This window comes from Petaurus breviceps, unplaced genomic scaffold (genome assembly GCF_028583685.1).
Source record: "Petaurus breviceps papuanus isolate PSGF00001 unplaced genomic scaffold, PetGlider_PUasm1.0 90842, whole genome shotgun sequence".
In the NCBI taxonomy this organism is placed as follows: domain Eukaryota; kingdom Metazoa; phylum Chordata; class Mammalia; order Diprotodontia; family Petauridae; genus Petaurus; species Petaurus breviceps.
The window spans coordinates 24,190,814-24,212,365 of NW_027187358.1; the positions used below are offsets into that span (position 1 = coordinate 24,190,814).

General features: G+C 38.3%; 1 pseudogene; it reads left to right on the plus strand.

The window, feature by feature from the left end:
* LOC138148898 (aminopeptidase B pseudogene) overlaps window positions 1–21,552 on the plus strand; it is a 34,495-nt pseudogene that overhangs the window by 10,232 nt on the left and 2,711 nt on the right.

Here is a 21,552-nt window from a genome sequence, read left to right on the forward strand (position 1 = left end):
GGAGAACTTTCACTTTTGTACTTCATGATTGAAGCACAAATTAAATTGAAGTACAAAATGGAGGATTTTGTGATTGACTAAATGAATGTACTTTGTTTAAAACTATGTGACCACTTTGGTGAAAATTATGTGCCCATTTTAATGATACATTGTTGAGTTGTGACATGATAAATGTTGTATTTTGATTTTCTGTGATAAGTTTTAACATTATGAATGCTGTACCTTCATTTTCTGTAAATCTTTTGCTCTGATTTGTTATTGAATAGAGAGTTCACTATTGCATGTAATCAGAACTTTGAAAGCTGTTCACAGCAGCAGTCCTCTGGAAAGCTGCTTGTGTTTGGCTTTACATGTCATAGAACAATTCTGAAGGCTTTTAATTTATATGCTTCCAGAGAGAATCTCCTTTTTTATGAACCTTAGATGAAAATCAAACAAATCTTCCATATCCAATGACCAGTAAAAGTTTAGATTACATTGTAATTTTGTTAATTACATAGAAATAAAAGTAGAGGCTTCTAGAATTAAAGGTGTCTAATTTTTAACATGGTATTTGATAATCTTGGGGGTTGGGTATGGATAGAAAATGTCATTTTTGACAACTGATTCTTAATTAAGGAAGTGATTAAGATATCAATAACATTATGTCTTGCTTTCTTGTGGAATCTTTTCCCTTTTTGCCTTGAACTTGGTACCTCTTGGAATAGGCAGAGCATGCTCTGCCTATTCCAAGAGGTACCAAGTTCTTATATGAAACGTAAATGAGTTTGGGGGTAATGGAACAGAACCTACTTTATTTTTGCTTTGAAAATGATTTGTCTTTTCATAAATGGTTATTGTTCAATTTCCATAGTGCAACTGAAAATAAAGATATGAATTCATCACCTTAATTCAGTTTTTACTATAATTGCCCAAAACAGTGTGATAAAGTAGATTGAATACTGTTTCTAAGATGAAGAAAGTCTGGGTTTGAAGATACTTCTGATACTTAATAAGCTGTGGGACCACATTCAGGGTTACAGGGTTCTAGATTTAGAAATAGATTTAGCAACCTCAGCGGTTACTTCAAAATTCCTGTTTACAAATGAGGAAATTGAGCCCTAGAGAGTTTAAATTATTTGCCTACATTCACAGGAAACACAATTTTCTTAAGATTCATACCCAGGTACTCTGACTCCAAGTTCATTGCACCAAGTCTATGGCTCCCCTATCTCTCAGCCTCAGTTTCTTCATCTCTAAAATGGGGAAAACATATATAATAAAGAGGTACACTTACCTTACAGGATTGTTTTGTGGTCCAACTGTGATGAGGTATTTAAAGAGCTTTTTTAAACTTTAAAGTTTGAAGTGCTATGCAAATGCTATCTCTTATTATTGGAATCAAAAAAGTATTGAACAACATGATCTCTTTGAGAAGCAAATTGTAGCATGGCCTATTTGAACTACAGATTGAAGTGAAAAGTTAGATTTCTATGGTAAAGGTGTTTCTAAGCTGGCTACATATATTTTTAGAGCTGTAAGCTACTGTAGTGCTTAATTCACAACAATATTGATCTTTCTCCATCATCTGTCAAAAATGAGTTACGAAAGTTAGCAAAGAGAAAGCATGACTAGAACCTGACATTATGGCAGTTGAAAAGGAAGGAGGTAAAAGTCTAACAAAATAATAATCACTCTGAACCAAAAATATAATGAAGAATGGAAACAATTTTTATATTCAGATACCTTCTAAAGGGCCTAACAAGCTTCCTTTGGTATGTGAAAGTCAGGCTCATTTTGAAATGGCATAGAATGCAGGATTATTTTTGACCCAAGGAAAGGGAATCACCTTCTTAAGTTAACCAATGTCAAGAAGCATTAGAGAATTCAAGAAAGCAATGTTACCCACTCTATGACATAATTGTAACCATTTTCACTTCAAATCTTCACTAAAAAAAAAATCACCAAGAAAATATGTTGATTGACTTTGGAATAAATTTATTTACTTCAACATCATGTCTTCTTTTGGGTTTTTTTTTTTGTCCATTTGTACGTATGCCAAATCAAGTCAACAAGCCTTTAGTAAGTGCCTACCATACTATGCACTGTGCTAAGTGCTGTGTATATCCTTATGCCCCTCTTCCCCTTCTTTACCTTCCCTTATTTTAATTTCTTCTCTCCTCTGCTCCTTTTCTCTCTTCTCTCCCCTCCCTTTCCTTCTTCCCTATGATCTCCCCTCATTGATACTAAAGTTCTGTTAAATTATGTGGGTGACTAGATTTTCAGAGGAATGAGATAAATCTCATGGCAAGGGACAGATTACTGAGTATGTTATGTATGGCTGGGACTGAGGCAGTGCTGATTCTCTTCTCTATAATTGCCTTTTCTGAGAAGGAGGCAAATTGAAAGCTCATTTTCATTAAAGGGGCACTTCACACACTATTGAATAACTATGGTGTGCTGGGACACAACAGCAGATAGATGACCGATGTAGCAAACAGTAACATTAATTCTTGCCATGACCTTTCCCTCTCAATCATCTGTAAAATGAGGGCATTGACCTGAATGATCTCTGAGGTCCCTTCCAATTCTAAGGTACTAAGAACGTGTTAATCTAGTGCCAAACCTGCATGGCCAGAAGAGCAAAACAGCAGAACTCTATGAAACGAGAGGCTTGGCATATTTAGTAAAACCACTAAGAAAATGAAGATCTCAAATGTATTGGCACGGGACCAGTGAGTTCATTCACATAGGGAACATACAGGTGAGGAAGTTTCCTGTTTCAATATGAGTCAGCAACTTCTTTTTAATTTATAGTCTTAAAGAGTTTCCTAGAACAGAGGTTTTAAGCTCCCTGCTGGTAATGTGGCCAGTGGCATTCATAAGTGTGTCTAGAACCAGATTGCAACGAAATTGAGAAATTGTTAACTAAATAAGTAAAATGTAACAAAACAAAGAGAATGTTATTTTTTTTAATTTTCTATAACAATAGACAGCTTACAAGGATTAATTTCTATTAAGTTTGACCCTACTGGCCTAGAATATTTAGAGGTTAAGTGATTTGGCCAGAGATATATAGCAAGTATATCTCAAAGGTGAAACTTGATTTTCTTGGCTGGGAAGTTAGTTCTCTAGTGACTTCATGACACTGCTTGTCAACATATGTGAAAAGATATTTTAAAAGTCAGTCATGACTTGCATTTATGAAATGCCCATTATGTGCCAAGTGCCATGCTAAGCTCTGAGGATTCAAAGAAAGGTAAAAAGTAGCCACTGACCTTGAGGAGCTCACGATCTAAAACAGAATGCGATCAACTGTTTTTGTGTGTGTTCGAGAGAAAAAAAGCCCAGAAACAATGTGGCGTGCATTAACCGGGAAAATGACTAAACAAATTGTAGGATGTAGATGCAATGAAACGATATTATGCTGTAAAAATAGCGATGAATAAATAGGAAACTATAGGAAGACATATGAACTAATGCAGAATGGAATAAGTAGAAACAGGAAACATAATATGCTTAAGGACTAAACTATTGTAAAAAGAAACAGCCCTAAAATGAGGTTGAACTGAGATGAGTTGCAATGAGCAACGAACAGCTTGATTATCAATGATGAAATAAACTCTTTACTCTCAGTAGAGGTGAGGGCTTACTAGAATAGAATGTCATATGTGTTAATACTGCAAATGATTTGTCAGCTTTGACTGACTTTTTCTTTGTTATAAAGGAGGGTTCAATATGAAGGAATGGTAGTTAATAAAAAATAATTGATGTTTTTTCATCAACAAAAAATTGTTTTTGAAAAGATAATTGTCTGAAGGTAGAACACTACTAGCTATATCTGTCCCACTTGGATAGGTAACATTTTCAGCAGTGTAATCTTCAAAAGCAAATCCCAGTAATTTCTTTTAAACACTCAATTCTCGATTATGCATGTTAATAAAAGGGGACTAGAGATTCAGATAATCCATATAGGTGCCATTTGAATTGAGTTTCTTTTTCAATAATTCAAAGATCTGTCATTTCATCCAGATGCATATTTTCTCCAGCAATGCTGATTTAACCTCTTTGGGCCTATATATATATATAAATATAATTAAATTATGCCAAATTATTTATTAATTTTTTTAATTTATTATTTATTTTTTATTTTTATATATAATTATATATATAATTTGTTTTTATATATAATTTATTATTGCCAAATATAATTAAATTAGCCAAAAACTAAATTATGGCTCTTCAGGGGCGGCCAGGTAGCACAACGAGTAAGAGCACCGGCTCCAGTGTTGAGAAGACCTGGAGATCAAATCCCGGGCTCAGACACTTAGCACCCACCCAGAAACACCTGGCCGTGTAACCTTGAGCAAGTTACTTAACCCCGATTGTTTGAAAAAAAAAAATTATGGCTCTTCAACAACTCATTCATTACACACACCTATATATATATATATATATATATATGTGTATATATATATATGTGTGTGTATATACATATATATATATAGGTGTGTGTAATGAATGAGTTGTTGAAGAGCCATAATTTAATTATATACATATATACACATACATACATATATACTTATGTATAAATCTCCGCACTTGACACATATTGCAGCTTTTCCATATTATATTAGACCAAATCTATAAAGTGTATCCAAAAATTTCATCATATGGTGATCTCTGCTGATAATTTTTTTCCATATTAAATAGGCTATCCTTGAAAAACAGACATGCAGTTCATTGCCGCACATACACTCAAAGCCTTTTCTGGTTTAATAGGACTTTCAAGGAATGAGACTTTGCTTTCATAATCTTCAAGAATTCTGGCCCCTCCAAACTGGACACTCTTCTATTATTACCAAGGAACTTATTTAACTATACCTGAAGGGTGGGAACAGGAAAAGTTTTGGGAGCAAGTTAGCTACTTTTAAAGTTCCACATGACAAGAATTTGATCCTAACCTATTTTTTTGTTGTGGAGTCATTTCAGTCATGTCTGATATTTTATGACCCCATTTGGGGTTTTCTTGATAAGGATATTTGAGTGGCTTTCCAGTTCATTTTACATATGAGGAAACTGAGGTAAACAGGGTTAAGGGACTTGAGCAAGATAACCCAGCTGGTAAATGTCTAAAGACAGATTTGAACTCACAAAGATGAGTTTTTTCCGACTCCAGGCCAGGCACTATATTTACTTTACCACCTAGCTGCTCTCCTAACTTATACACATATGTCTTTATACTCAAGAAATTAACAACAGCAACAACAATAATGTGATATTTATATAGGATTCAAATTTTGCAATGCCAAATTGCAGAACCAATAATTTTTCCAGTTTCTATGATTAATGTAGAGCAATGGTGATTCCAATTATTTGGATTTTAAAAAATAAAATCAGCAGGGCAGCTAGGTGGCATAGTGAATAGAGCACTGACCCTGGATTCAGAAGGACCTGAGATCAAATCTGGCTTCATACACTTAACACTTAATAGCCACGTGACCTTGGGCAAATCACTTAACCCCAATTGCCCTGCCCTTCCCCCTCCAAAAAAAAAGCACATAAAATAAAATAAAATCAGCTTATTTTCCCCCTAAGCAGCATGATATTTTAGACTGTATGATTTGGGAAAATGTGCCTCTATTTCGCTGTCTCAGTTAAGAAACAGCCAATTAAAACTTCAGAAAACATACCTAACACCATGGTCATATTCCATGAAAAAGTGGTAATTTTAAAAGTTTTGGAACTTTCATATATTTTATAACTTGAATTAAGCTATAAGCACTTTTCTGAAAATAACTGCACTGTTTGCTTAGGGATCTAATATTCTACTTTATTGGATAGGCTGTTGTTCAGAGTATTTAAGGAATAAGTGATAGCTGCTTAACTGCAGTCTCATAACAGATTTAAACATTTCCCATAGCGTGGGTTGTGTTTTCTGATATTGGCCAATTTGAATGTCTGGTCTATTTTGGGTAGAATCATTAAATAATAAATTTATCTAAAGACATATGATGATTCAGAGGCAATTGATCACTTAGTCTAACTCCCTTATTTTACAAGTGAGAAAATCAAGACTCAGGGAGCTTAATTGCCTTGCCCAAGGTTGCACAGGGGCAGAATAAGAACTTCCATACTAGTTCTATGAAGCCAATACCTGTGAATCTTCCAAATTCTACCACCCTATTAATAAGCTGCTTTGCTCTCCTAGACTCCATGTGGCTTTTGGAAACATTTCAATAACTACAAAATTTCTCATCAGAAGATTCAGCAATTTGGAATTTTTTTTTTGTTATATTTAAAGATAAAGGTGGAGTATGTTTATTTAATGTCATTTAGAAATCCAAACATAGTAAAAACTTTAGGGACCATAGATCTAGGTGAGTAGTTACTGTGTAAACCCTAAATTCTTGTTCAATAGATCTATGATTCCCTCCCATAAATCTTGCTATAACAAGATTAGATAAGAAACCTACCCAGTTCATCTTGAGCTGTTCTTGCCTCTATCCTTCCATAAATGTTCTATAATGGGTCTGATACTCGCGTAAAGATTTCAAGAAAATATGAGACCATATTGGACATTATAATAGCACTACTTAACAAAAAAAAACATTAAGTTTATTACTATGAAATTCTTTTTTCATTATTGTATCTTCTGACAATTTTTATGCCCACTTGATCTAAGTTTATTTTTTTTTACTGTAACATTCCTAAGTTCTGTGAAAAACCTAAAAATATAAGTTGCCTGATCTGCTTAGATAAGTCATCTTCAAATGCAGTAAGACAACAGCAACTATTTCTGAGGCTAGGCAATAAGACAATTCTGCCTATGCTCTAAGCTAAATGATTCACCCTGAGAAATAGCCATTTCCTTAGTTTGTTGGGTGCTTGCTAAAAATAGAGCATCCTCAAAGACCATTCATTAGGTCAGCAATTTTCTTCATGCTCCTACCCTCAAAAACCAAAGCAAAATAAATCAGATCAACTCTCCAAATTTAGATCAATCTCAAGACCTTACTGCTTCATGTCAGACCAACTGAATTTTCTATGTAAATAAAAAAGGAGTCCAGACTTCAGTTTCCCAACCTTTGTACTGTTCTTTATCATTGTGGGAGCTCATTATTGGTCTGAAGATGGGAAGATTTATCACTGACCTGGAAGCGATATCAAAGGTGTTTGCATTGGAGGTGATACCAATATCCTTGTCAATAATCTCAAAACACAGTTTGCTAGATTATATCCTCTAATAAACTTCTTTTTTTAATATAAATGAGTTGGACAATGCTTTAATTTTGAGTTACAACTTTTAATTTTGAGATACAACATAACCATTCATTTTAAGAGCATTTAATACTAAATGTTGGAGGAAAGGTAGAAGAGACTGATCACCTCATCAGTCACTTAAAATTTGCCCCGCCCCAAACCCAGGACACACTATCAGATTTCTTCAGAGGAAATAATATTCTACGATTTTTCAACTAGATATTGTCACTGGGAAAATCTTGATGTTTCCTTTCTTTGTTTTTTTATTTCAATAAATAGTGTAGGCGCTCCTCTGGGGACGTGGCCTGGCGGCAGGGGTGTCACTGGAGGGCGTGGTCTGGGCGGCAGCCCCGCCCCCGGAGTCCTCGCGGCGGCAGGGGGGAGGGGGAGGGGGAGGGGGAGGGGGGCGGGGGGAGGGGGCGGCGGCCGCTGCACTGAGCCCAGGCCTGGACGTAGTCTCGGCCTCGAACTTCCGTGCCTTCGAACTGCTGCACCTGCACCTGACGACGCTGCGGGTAGAGTTGGGGCCGCTGGGCCCGGCCCGGCAGCCGCGGCCTCAGCGTCCCGGCGGCGCTGGAGCTGCGCTGCCTGGGGCCCGAGGGAGCCTCCGAGCTGCAGCGGCGGCGCTGCGGCGAGAGTGGCCCGGCTCCGGGGAGCCTCCTGAGGAGCCCATGCCCTTCCACACACGCCCCTTTGCCCACTACGGCCAGGCGCTGAGTGTGGCCTTCCCGCACCCTGCCGCCCCGGGGAGCGCTTCCAGCTGCTTCTCACGTACCGCGTGGGCGAGGGTCCCAGGGTTTGCTGGCTGACTCCAGAGCAGACAGCAGGGAAGAAGAAGCCATTCCTCTATACCCAGGGTCAAGCTGTCATTAACCGAGCTTTCTTCCCCTGCTTTGACACTCCTGCAGTGAAAAGCAAGTATTCTGCCCTCATTGAGGTGCCAGATGGCTTCACTGCAGTGATGAGTGCCACCACATGGGAGAAACGAGGCCCAAATAAGTTCTTCCAAATGTGTCGGCCTATCCCCTCCTACCTGGTAGCTTTGGCTGTTGGACATCTGGTTTGTGCTGAAGATGGACCCAGGAGTCGCGTGTGGACTGAACCCTGCTTGATTGAAGCTGCCAAGGAAGAATACAATGGTGTGATAGAAGAATTTCTGGCAACAGGAGAAAAAACTTTTTGGACCCTATGTTTGGGGAAGATATGACTTGCTCTTCATGCCACCATCTTTTCCCTTTGGGGGCATGGAGAACCCCTGCCTGACTTTTGTTACTCCATGTCTGTTGGCTGGGGACCGTTCCTTGGCAGATGTTATTATCCAAGAGATCTCTCACAGCTGGTTTGGGAATCTGGTCACCAATGCCAACTGGGGCGAGTTCTGGCTGAATGAGGGTTTCACTATGTATGCCCAAAGAAGAATCTCTACTATCCTCTTTGGTCCTGCTTACACCACACGGGGAGGGCACTCCTTTGGCAGCACATGGACATCACTGGAGAGGACCACCCCCTGAACAAACTCCAAGTGAAGATTGAGCCAGGTGTTGATCCTGATGATACCTACAGTGAAACCTCATATGAGAAAGGGTTCTGCTTTGTCTCTTACCTGGCCCACCTGGTGGGAGACCAGGACAAGGTTGACAACTTCCTTAAGGCCTATGTCAATGAATTTAAATTCCAAAGCATCTTGGCTGATGATTTTCTGGAATTCTACTTGGAATATTTCCCTGAACTGAAGAGTGGATTCTTGTGGCAGCAAGCACCCCAAGTGTCCTCAGGGTTTGCTGCCAGCACAGGTTCTTGGATCTGCTTTGATAAAGGAAAGCAACTCAAAATGGGTTAACAAGCTTACTTTAATCAGTCAAATATGTATCATTTACCTCATTCAGGGGAAAAAGGTCAGCACCCCACACTTCAGAATATACAGACAGAATTATCAAGACAGAAACAGATCAAGTAGACAGCTTTCCAAACTGTCCAACCATTACATCCATACCAAACAACATCTGGGTTTCAAAGGGGTGGGGGGCCTCTGGACAACGGCTTCCCAGAATCCATATCAAATCACAGAACACTTCTCAAAGTGAGCCCCCAAAACAAAGCTACACATCAGGGCTTATATAGCCTTCTCCTGGCTCGGAGAGTGTAACAACCTTTTGGACCCACTGGCCAATCAAAAAGTATCTACTGAAAAACAAGCCTCCCACCCCAGGCTTCAGGTGCACTTTAGCCTAGGGGCAGGGAAGATCTTCCAAATTTGCATTCCCATTACAATTCTATACCAGGCTTTGAATTTGATAGATGGCTGAACACACCAGGGTGGCCCCCTTACCTACCTGATCTCTCCCCTGGTGACTCACTTACGAAGCCTGCTGAGGAGCTGGCCCAGCTTTGAGCTGCTGAGAAGCTAGACCCAGGAGCTATTGCTGCTGTGGATATCCCTACCTGGAAGACCTACCAGCTGGTCTACTTCCTGGATAAGATCCTACAGAAATCACCTCTACCTCCTGGGAATGTGAAAGAAATGGGAGAGACATACCCCAAGATCTCAAGTGCCCGAAATGCAGAGCTGCACTTAGGCTGGAGCTAGATCATCATCAAAAATGATCACCAGACAGATTTCAAGAAAGTCCAGGTGTTCCTGCAGAGTCAGGGAAAACAGAAGTATACCCTCCCACTGTACCATGCTATGATGAGTGGCAGTGAGGCAGCCTTCCAAAGAGACGTTTTCTATCACCGCCCCCCAGCTCTACAGCAACGTTGTCAATTATGTCCAGCAGATCATGGAACCTAAGAAGACTTAGATCCTCAAGCTGGGGTCCTTACCTCCTTTCCCAAAGGTATCATGGACCTTCAGAAGAGCAATCTGTCCCTACCCTCCATTGTCCCCAAGCAGCCAAGGTTTCATATTCTAGAACTCTGTTCTACTTGGGGACCTTCCCTGAAAGCTGAATTCTGGACCAGGACATCTCCCCACAGTTTTCAGCGGGTCAGTAGATCCTTGGCATTGACTGGGGGAGAAAGCATTTCAATTCTACCTTCCCTTGGCCTAGGAAGAAGAAGAGAGTGTTGTTGCTGACTCTTCAGGTGCCGCGTAAAGGAATGGCAGCTTGATCATTTTTCAGGTTCAATATTTTAAATAAAATTTTTAGATGAAAAATAAAAAAAGAAATAGTGTAGGATTTTTGAAAGTGCTCCAAAATTACCAAAATGCATTCTAATCCATTCTCTTCCTCCTATTCAACTCTGGGCCCAACTAACTGCTTTCTATGTCTCTTCAGGAATTTCCCCTAATACAATAGCCATCCAATTCATGTCTTCTATCCAAACACATAGCTTCCACTATCACCATTAGGGAAAATCAGTCCTCACAGGTACAATGGAAAAGGTGTTTAACTTAGTCATAGCATATAAGTGTGAATCCTGATTCTAGTACTTACTACCCATGTATCTTTGGGAGTAATTAAATAGGACCAGAACATACTTCCTGGTTCTAGTCATTTTTTGTATAGAAAATCCTCCTTCCTCATTTCTATTTCCTGGTTCCCCTGATTTTCTTTAAGTCCCAGCTGAAATCCTACCTTCTACACGAAGCCTTTTCCTTCTTAATTATAGTGCCTTGCCTCTATTAATTATCTCTAATGCATCTTCAATATAACTTATTTTTCATGGTTATTTACTTTTTTTTTTTACATCCATAGCACTTAACACTTTTTCTGACTCATAGTATGACTCATACATTTCTTGACCGACTGATTGTGAACCTAAAACTGCTACAAACCTGTCATTATTTTATTTATTTATTTATTTATTTATTTATTTATTTATTTATTTATTTATTTTTAAGCAATCGGGGTTAAGTAACTTGCTCAAGGTTACACGGCCAGTTATTTCTGGGTGTGGTGCTGAGTGTCTGAGCCCGGGACTCGATCTCCAGGTCATCCCGACACTGGAGCCTGTGCTCTTACTCACTGAGCCACCTGGCTGCCCCTAAGCAATTGGGGTTAAGTAACTTGCTCAAGGTTACAGGCCAGGTGTTTCTGAGTGGGTGCTAAGTGTCCGAGCCCAGGATTCGATCTCCAGGTCATCCCGACACTGGAGCCGGTGCTCTTACTCACTGTGCTACCTGGCCGCCCCAACATGTTATTATTTTAAACTAAAAATGTTGTGTGATTTAATGGAAGGAATGTTGAATGTAGAAAATATAGAGAATTTATAGTTTCTCTACATTATCTAAATCTCAGCTTTACCATATACTGCCTGTGTCAACTGGACAAATTATTTACCCTCTCAGGGTCTCAGTTTTATCCTCTGTAAAATGAAGAAATTTGAATGGATCAGTGGTCTCCAACTCAAAGAGAAACAAATCCCTTTGGGAGGCCAATTGATTTAGAAAACCATAAATTTATATTATCTATGTTACATTGTATTTTTATTTATTTGGTTAAACATTTTAAAATGACATTTTAATCTGGTTTATGCCACACATAGAATTTTTGTGGGTCGCAATGCTACTAGCAAGCAAGGTATTACACTTCTGGACCAGATGACCTTTAAAGTCCCTTCCAATACTATAACCCAAGTTGGTATCGATAAGAATAACTGTGAACATATGTTATATTACTATTACATATACTTAACAACACATTATATTCCAAACAAAATTATTGTACTATGTATGATATTTAGATAACAACCTCACAAACTTACTTTTTAATACTAACATACTAAATATTATACTAATACATTAACAGAATCAGAGAATTTTAGATTTCAAAGGGATCTCCTTTGACATTTAAAATTAGGCGCTGTTACATACTCAAGTATTCATCTGGTATGAAGAGTTCCAATAAGAAGAATCTCTCTGAAGCAGCACACTCTATTTTGGAACAAGTCTAAATTGGAGGAAGGATTTTTTTTTTATTTGGTTGTTCTCCTTGGAAATTGTTGTTATTTTTTCCTCACTCCTTCAGTCTACATGTCTCCAGAATAAACTTCTCTAATTCTTTTAACCTATGCACATAGGACATGCACTCGAGAAACTTTACCTTCTTGCTTTCTTTCCTCTGGACATTATCTTATCAGTGTCCGTCTTAAAACTGATGTCTCAAATACATCTCAATATTCCAGAAGGGATCTGACCATAGAAGAACAGGAAAGAATCATTCTTGAAACTATGTGTTTCTGAATTGAAGCCTGAAATCATGTTAGGTTTTTATCCTGCCATTTATTTATTCAGGCCTTCATCTGTCATCCATGCTTGACCTGCAGTCTTCCCAACCAAAAAGGTAGCCATATATTCACTAGGCTACATGACTGCTCATTGAGAATAAATATCAATGAAAAGAAGAGAAGAGAAGGGAAGGGAAGGGAAGGGAAGGGAAGGGAAGGGAAGGGAAGGGGAAGGCCGGGAAGGGGGGGAGAAAGAAAGGAGGGAGGGGAGGGGAGGGAAGGGAAAGGATGGGGAGGGGAGGGAAGGGAAAGGATGGGGAGGGGAGAGGAAAGGAGGGGATGGGAGAAGAGAGGAAAGTACCATAATGGGGTAAGTATATTATAGATTTCTCAGACAAATGCTAGAAATGAAAAATGAGCTAATTCCCTATGTAGATCATTAAGTGAGTATAACAGCAAGATGAAGTAGTAGTAAGGGACTTCAAAGGACTATTTAGTAGTAGTAGTAGTGAGGGACTATTTAATCTCTCTAGTTTTCAGAAGTTTCAACTATAAAATTTGGAGGGAGGAAGGGAAGGAAGGAAGGAAGGAAGGAAGGAAGGAAGGAAGGAAGGAAGGAAGGAAGGAAGGAAGGAAGGAAGGAAGGAAGAAAGGAAGGAAAGAAGGAAGGAAGGAAGGAAAAATTATTAACCACTTATCATGTGTCAAGTACTATACTAAATACTTAAGGAATTTATATTCTAATAGGAGGAAACAATAATTACCTGTGCTTGGTGACTCCAGAGGAATGTTCTGCTTTCCAATGTTATAAGGACAGTGAATGGAGTCATAGTCAAGATGACTGAAAACATCTTTTCCAGGAGCAATGACAGCATTGGTTTAATTATGGTTCCAGAGCTGTAAAGTAGTAAGGAAAGAAAGAAATAGTATATTGAGATGACTTAGGAAAAGATGGACAGGGTATAAGGTAGAACATAGCTAGGACTGCCCATCTATAGTGGGTTATTATAAAACACTCACCAGTCAGAAGAGTGAGGCACCAAGAAAGAAGTTTCAGAATTTAAAGGGTTAATTCCCCAATTGATAAACAATCAAAGGATATGAACAGGCAATTTTTAGACAAAGAATTCAAACCTATCTATAGTCATATGAAAAAAGTGCTCAAAGTCACTATTGATTAGAGAAATGCAAATTAGAACAATTCTGAAGTATCACCTCACACCTATCAGATTGGCCAACATGACAAAACAGGAAAATGATAAATGTTGGAGATGTGGGAATATGGAACACTAATGCATTGTTGGTGGAATTGTGAAGTGATCCCACAATTCTGGAGAACAATTAGGAACTATGCCCAAAGGGCTATAAAACTGTTCATAGCCTTTGATTAAGCAATACCACTACTAGGTCTCTATCCCAAAGAGATCATAAAAATATGGAAAGGACACACATGTACAAAAATTTGTATACCAATTGTTTGTGGTGACAAAGAATTGAAAATTGAGGGGATACCCATCAACTGGGGAATGACTGAACAAGTTTTGGTATATTAATACAATGGAATACTCTTGTGCTATAAGAAATGGACATCATGGGGGGCGGAGTCAAGATGGCAGAGTAGAAGCAGGACCTCCATGGGGCTCTGGCTTCCACCTTCCCCAATCCATGTAAAAGGGGATTCTATACAAACTTTGGAGCTGCAGAACCCACAAAATGACACAGAGAAGCTAACCTCCTGCTGAGGACAGCCTGCAGGAATCAGCCAGCACAGTGCTCTGGGAGATGAGCCCAGGCCCCGTGAGCCAGAGGTTTTAGCCCCAGGGCAGGCCTGACCAGCCCTGGCTGGAGGGACTCCAGATCACTAGCAGCTGTGATCATTTCCAAATTCATCAACACATAGATGTGAAGGACAAAGTAAGAGGTCAGTGCAGTATGGCCTTTGGGACCAATAGTTGGTAGTGCATCAGCTTTTGCCCCCAGGGCGAGAAGCCACTGGGACACCATGCTGGGGCCACATTGCAGCTTCACCTCCTGGCCTGCAGAGTGTAGGGGGATCAAGTAACCAGTCTGAGGGGTTATCACTCTTGCTTTATCCTGCTTGGATTTGTATTGCGGTCTAGGGTGGAGGTCCTGGGGTGGGTGCATGACCACCTTGCCAGAGTGTGTGGAGGCCTCAGAGAGGGCACCCAACTAATACCTCCAGCAGCTGAGAAACCCCAGCGTTTGGGACGAAAACTCCCCTGTCTGGTGGCAGACTCCTCTTTTTGTGGCAAAAAGCCCAAAAGTCAAGTGACTGAGGGGTGACATGACCAGACAAAGGAGGCAAAACAAACAGAAGACTCCAACATTAGATTCCTATTTTGGGGACAAAAAGGAGCAAAGCATGGAACAGGAGGAAGACAGTGAAGTCAGAACTCCTACACCAAAAGCTTCAAAGGAAAATACAAACTGGTTACAGGCCACAGAGGACCTTAAGAAGCAGATAAGAGAAGTGAAGGAAAAAATTGGGAAGAGACATGAAAACAATGCAAGAAAATTATGAACAAAGAGTCAACAGCCTGACTGAGGAAAATCATACCTTAAAAAACAGACTGACTCAATTGGCAAAAGAGTCTCAAAAAGGCAATGAGGGGAGGAATGACTTTAAAAGCCAAATTTGCCAAATGGAAAAAGAATCTCAAAAGCTCAATGAGGAGAATCATTCCCTAAGATTTAGATTGGAGCAAAGGGAAGCTAGTGACTTTATGAGAAATCAAGATGCAGTTAAACAGATCCAAACAAATGAAAGGAGAAGGCAATGTGAAATATCTCATGGGAAAAACCACTGACCTGGAAAATAGATCCAGGAGAGATAATTTAAAAATTATTAGACTACCTGAAAGCCATGATCAGGGAAAGAACCTATAAATCATCCTCCAAGAAATTCTCAAGGAAAATTGCACTGATGCATTAGAACCAGAAGGCAAAATAGAGGTTGAAAGAATCCACTGATTACCTCCTGAAAAATATCCCAAAAAGAAAACTCCTAGGAATATTATAGCCAGGTTCCAGAATTCCCACATCAAGGTGAAAATATTATAAGCAGCCAGGAAGCAACAATTTGAATATTGTGGAAACACAATCAGGATAACACAGGATCTGGCAGCTTCTACACTGAGGGATCAAACGGCCTGGAATAGGATATTCCAGAGGGCAGAGGAGCTGGGATTAAAACCAAGAATCACCTACCCAGCAAAACTGATTATCATCTTTCAGGGGAAAATATGGGCATTCAGTGGAATAGAGGACTTTCAAGCATTCTTAATGAAGAAATGATGAGCAGGGAAATTTCAGAACAACCTGGAAAGACACATGAATTGATGCTGAGTGAAGTGAACAAGACCATCAGAACATTGTAAATGGTAATAGCAATATTTTCTAATGATCAGTTATGATAGACTTAGCTTTTCTCAATAATACAATGTTCTAAGACAATTATAAAAGACTCATCATAGAAAATGCTATCCACATCCAGAGAAAGCACTATGGAGCCTGAATGCAGATCAAAGCATACTATTTTCACTTTTTTTGTTGTTTTCTCTTTTTCGTGGTTTTTTCCCTTTATTTCTGCTGCTTCTTTCACAACATAACTAATGTGGAAATGTTTAAAATGACCTATATAGGATTGCTTGCTGTCTTGGGGAGGGGGAGAGGGAGAAAAAAGTTTGGAACTCAAAATCTTACAACAGTGAATATTGAAAACTATCTTTACATATAATTAGAAAAAATAAATGCTATTAAGAAAAAATAATAATTAAAAATAATTTAAAAGGTTAATTATTCCAGGACATGTTCTTTGGTCTGAGAAGCCTGGAAACCACCTACTATAACTGCCTAGTGAACACCTAGTAGCTAGGTATTCCAAAATAACTGATGATTGTGTTTGTTTATGACTTTATTGTTATTTATCGTCTAATTTATTCATTATTTCTTTTATCCTCCCTACAACCTAGTAACTAGATGTTGAAAAATAACTAATGATAGTATTTGTTTATGACTTTATTGTTCTTTATGGACTCATTAACTCATTATTTCTTTCATCCTCACTGCAACCTAGTAACTAGGTGTTCCAAAATAACTGATGATAGTATTTGTTTATGACTTTATTGTTATTTATGGACTCATTAACTCATTATTTCTTTCATCCTCACTACAACCTAGTAACTAGGTGTTCCAAAATAACTGATGATAGTATTTGTTTATGACTTTGTTGTTATTTATTGTCTCATTTATTCATTATTTCTTTTTATCCTCACAACAACCCTAGGGGGTAGGTGCTATTATTATCCCTATTTTACGGATGAGGAAAATTACGCTGAGGGAGCTCCTTGAGGGAAGGAACTGTCTCTTGCTTCTTTTTGTATCTTCAGCACTTAGCACAGTATCTGGCATATAGTAGGCTCTGAATAAATATTTGTTGGTTGAGTAACTTTCCCAGGATAATACATTTAGTAAGTGCCTGAGTCAGAATTTGAACCCATATCTTCTTGCTGGCAAGTCTAGCAGTCTATCCTTTATTTCTCATCAAGAAGTGAGTACCACCACCACCACCATCTCACTTCCAAAGAAGATTACTTGAATTTCTCCTATTTTTATCTGGTTGTTGTAGATCAACTATATACACAAAGAACTAACATCCTATATCTTAAGAAACTATTATTAACTTGTTACATTATTTTTAAAGCTATTTTTCAAGCCTCCCAATAAACTTAAAGCCTGCACACAGAATTTTCTTTGATGCACTGAGCTTACTTACATGGCTTTACCAGAGGCTTTTCTCTAGATTCCAAATTAAAATCGACTTTGTAAATAATTGATTACAATAAATATTTCCTACATATTGTTATGGGAAGGAAATGAATTTTTCTATTCTTACTATAATTAATAAACCTCCAAAAACTGAGCTTGTGAAAGGGGCAGTTTTTCAGGGAAAAACAAAGTCAAGTTCAGTCTTATGAATATCATAAAAACCAATAGCTCTACTTGACTGAATGGGATTTGCGAATCCCTGGAGTCTAAAAGTCATCTCTTGATGCTAATAGCCAAATGTATCCTATAGTGTCATCTTGATTTAAGCTGAGTGATTTGACAATTTATCATTATCTGCCACAAATGTCCTGCATTAACTTGAATCTTTGATGAGTTATAACCTGAAAACATGCTACCCAAAAGTACTTTGACAAGGATGCATGTACATTAAAGTGAAGCTCAGCCTTCTAACTTTAATTTAACTGGAGACTATTTTGCCCATTTCTTCCATTTATTTTTTAAAAATGTAGAGTTTATTTTTCTTTATAGAATATCCAAAACTAAATTCTTTATTTTTTCTCTGATCCTCAAATCACCTTTTCCCAAAACTTCTAATTCTTATAATAGTGCCATATTTTTAACCTTTGTTCCAGGGTCTTCAATCAATCAGTCAATAAGCACCCATTAAGACTCTATGATGGCAAGCAAAGATGCTAAGTGCTGGACTAGCTCATAAAAGCTGTTGCCTTAAACCTTATTGCTAGTGACTGCCCCTCTAAGATATATATACATGTTGCCACCCTCAGGTAGAATGTAAGCTCCTTGTGGGCAGGAGCTTTTATATTTATCTTTTTTTTTTAATCAGCACACAGAATAAATGACTAGTTATTGTTTGTTGATTGAATGATTAAACATGGAAGGATTCAATTGTAGGGAATGGGATTTTCTTTATTAAATTGAAGTCCTCATCCAGAAAATTGGTGCAATCCATCCCTATATCCAGACTTTCCAATGGCAAACAGGCACTTCATACTCTTAAAGAAGGAAAGATTTATCAAAATACTGAAGAAAACTGAACCTATGGTACTGATCATGTTGATAGGGAGAAGAGAATGAGTGTATGTGTGTATATAACCTACTATGTGACAGGCGCTGTGCTTATCACTTTTTATAAATAGGATCTCATTTTATATTCACAACAACCTTTGGAAATAGGTGCTATCATTACGCCCATTTTACTTTCTTATTTATGTCTAGAGGACCACCATGCTCTTAGTCTCACATATTTGCAACCAAGGAATTAACACCACACCATCTCAGATATTTAAACAGTTGCTAACTCCTGGTTTGTTTGCCTTTTTTTCTGCTCTCTTATTATGTCCTTTTTTCTCCTCTGAGAAAGTAGACTTGTTGCATCATTGTATGCTTTTCTACTACAGTAGCCTGGTGACTGGTCTCCATGCCTCAGGTCTATACCATTCCAGTCCATCCTCCACTGTCTTGTACAATTTTTCTTCCAAAAGCTCAGGTCGGACCATATCACATGCTGTGTCCTCTACCCCCCACTCAATATGTTCCAAGGGCTCCCTATTTCCTCCAGGATCAGATATAAAATCCTCTCACTTTTAAAGCCCTTTCTTCTGATGCTTTCTTATCTTTACAGTCTTCTTACTTATACCTTTCCCCTTTTATGCACTCTATGAGTCAGTGATGCCAACCTCCTTGTGGTTCTTCAAACAAATAATCTGTACTTCCAATTCTGGGCATTTTCAATGATTGTCTCCTATATGTGGATTAATTTCTCTCCTCATCACAGTGTCTTCCTTCCCTGGCTTTCTTCAAATGCCAACTAAAACTCCATCTAATACAAGAAGCCTTATCACAATCCCCCTTAATTCTAGTGTTTTCCCTTTCATGATTATCTCCAATTTATCCTCTCTACATATTTATTGTACATATTCATTTGCATATTGTCTCCTTCATTCAACTATGAGTTCATTGAAAACAAGGAACATTTTCTTTTTGGCCTTCATTTATACCTTTGTACTTAGCAGAATGTGTGGCCCATAGCAGGTGCTTAATAAATTAAGTTTGACTTTGTCCACTGTTGAAACTATTACCAAGTTCTATCTATCCGATAACTAAATAATCTCTCATTCCTCTTCTCTTTTTCCTTTTGTATTCCAACTATAGGAGGCCCTCATTTCATTCTTACATCATTCCAATAGCTTATCTAATGTCTATGCTTTCATTTCTTCATCACTACGATACCTATCCTACACATGATGCTACATATATCTCAAAATAACAACTTAAAAACATCTTATCTCAAAAAACTTGAATGATATCTTACTGCTTGCTAAATAAAGTTGAAACTCCCTAACATTGTTTTCAGAGCCCTCTATCATATGCAATCCAATTTCCTATGTTCCTCCCTTTGAGATCCAATATCCTAGGTTCCTTGTATTCCCACTCAACTACAACACACTACAACCAAACTGGACTATTCCTTTTTTTAAACACATTCTATCTGTCCCATCTTTACACTTATGTCTAGCATTCAATACTTTCCTTTTAAAACATATATTGGTAGTAAGAAACCAATATGTAACCTTGAGCAAGTAATCATTTTTGTCTTTGTAACACTAGGGACAAACAGTGCTTTCCAAATAGTAGTTACTTAATATATTCTTGTTGATTTATATTTAAATGGATTGCCTGGAAGGAATCTAGATACTTGTTATGGGAATGGGAATCTGAAGATCTTACCTGCACCTTGGCTAGGTTTAAGTGACTCTGAGAATGTTCCTTGATTTGAAAATATACTTTGCCCCCTAGTAGGCTGAATATGGTCACAAGGAGCCTGTAGCAGGAGGCTTGTTTTTTATGAATGTCCACACCTTGTTGCTTTGTGATTGGGCAGTGGGTCAAGAGGGCTGTGACATTCTCTGATCCAGGAGAAGGCTATATATAACCTAATGTGAGGTTTTGTTTTGGGGCTCACTTTGAGAAGATTTGTGTGATTTGACCAGATGAGACTCTGGACAGCCATTGAGCCCCCCGGCTTTGAAAAACCTAGATGTTGGTGCTTCCTTCTCTGGTAATTGACTAGGTATGGATGTAATGTTCAGATAGCTGGAAGCCTGTCTGCTGATATGTTTCTCTGTATTTGTTGTCTGCTTGTAACCTCTGTATTCTCTGAAGTTCGGGGTGCTGACCTTTTTTTCCCTGAACTAGGTAAATGACATATGTTTGATTAAAGCAAAATTGTTAACCCATTTTGAGTTGCTTTCCTTTAGAAAAGCAGATCTAAGAACCTGTGTTGGCAGCCACCATGGGTATGCTAGGGTGCTTGCTGCTACAATACTTCAGGGACAGCTAGATGGTAAAATAAATAAAGCTATCATGTAGGAGCTGAGATGAATTAACATTCTGCCTCAGACACTTAGCTGTATTACTGTGGAAAAACCACCTGAATTGTCTCAGTTTGTTTTCTTACCAGTAAAGTGAGAGGTTTAAGTTGATACATTCTGAGTTTCATTCAAGTGCAAAATTGATGATCTTATTGCTCCATTTTCATAGCTATAAAACGGAGGCAGATCTATGTGATCTGTAGGGATCAGTACTAATCTAAAATTCTAGATTTCTTTGATTGTTTTTTTTGTCTTTTAAATTTTTAATTGAATGAACAAAAACATTTTCTCTCCCTCCTACCCATACCTATAACCCATGATGGATATACACAATTGTTACCCATTATGTATGCCAACTAGAACAGCAGAAATACCAATTAGAATTACACTTCTTTTTTTTTAAAGCAATTGGTGTTAAGTAACTTGCTCAAGGTTACACAGCCAGTTATTTCTGGGTGTGGTGCTAAGTATCTGAGCCCAGATTTGATCCCCAGGTGTAATGTAATGCCAAGGAAAGGCAACTTCCCAGGTTCAAAATACCAGCATAGTTGCTCTCTATTTTATTCAGTAACAAACCCAGAACAGAGAAGATCAAAACATGACATCATTCAAAATACAGCATTTACTAAGTGTGATTAAATCATCTCCAAGGCCTACCCCACCCCAGGACTTTCCAATCATTCAATCAATTACAAAGTCTCTGTTCCAAATACTTCTCCACCCCTAGGCTATACCTTAATTAAGTCCACCACAAAGCCCCTCTTCTCAAATGGAGATTAGTTTCCAAACATAAGTAAAATACATTCATTTGCTCAACCATAGAACACAAAAAGGTCAAAAGTTCCCCACCCCTGGATCACAATTGAATCTACCCCAGAGTTACATCAAGTTTAAACACAGCACTTAATACCCAAATGGAGGTCTTTTCTTCATCTTGACA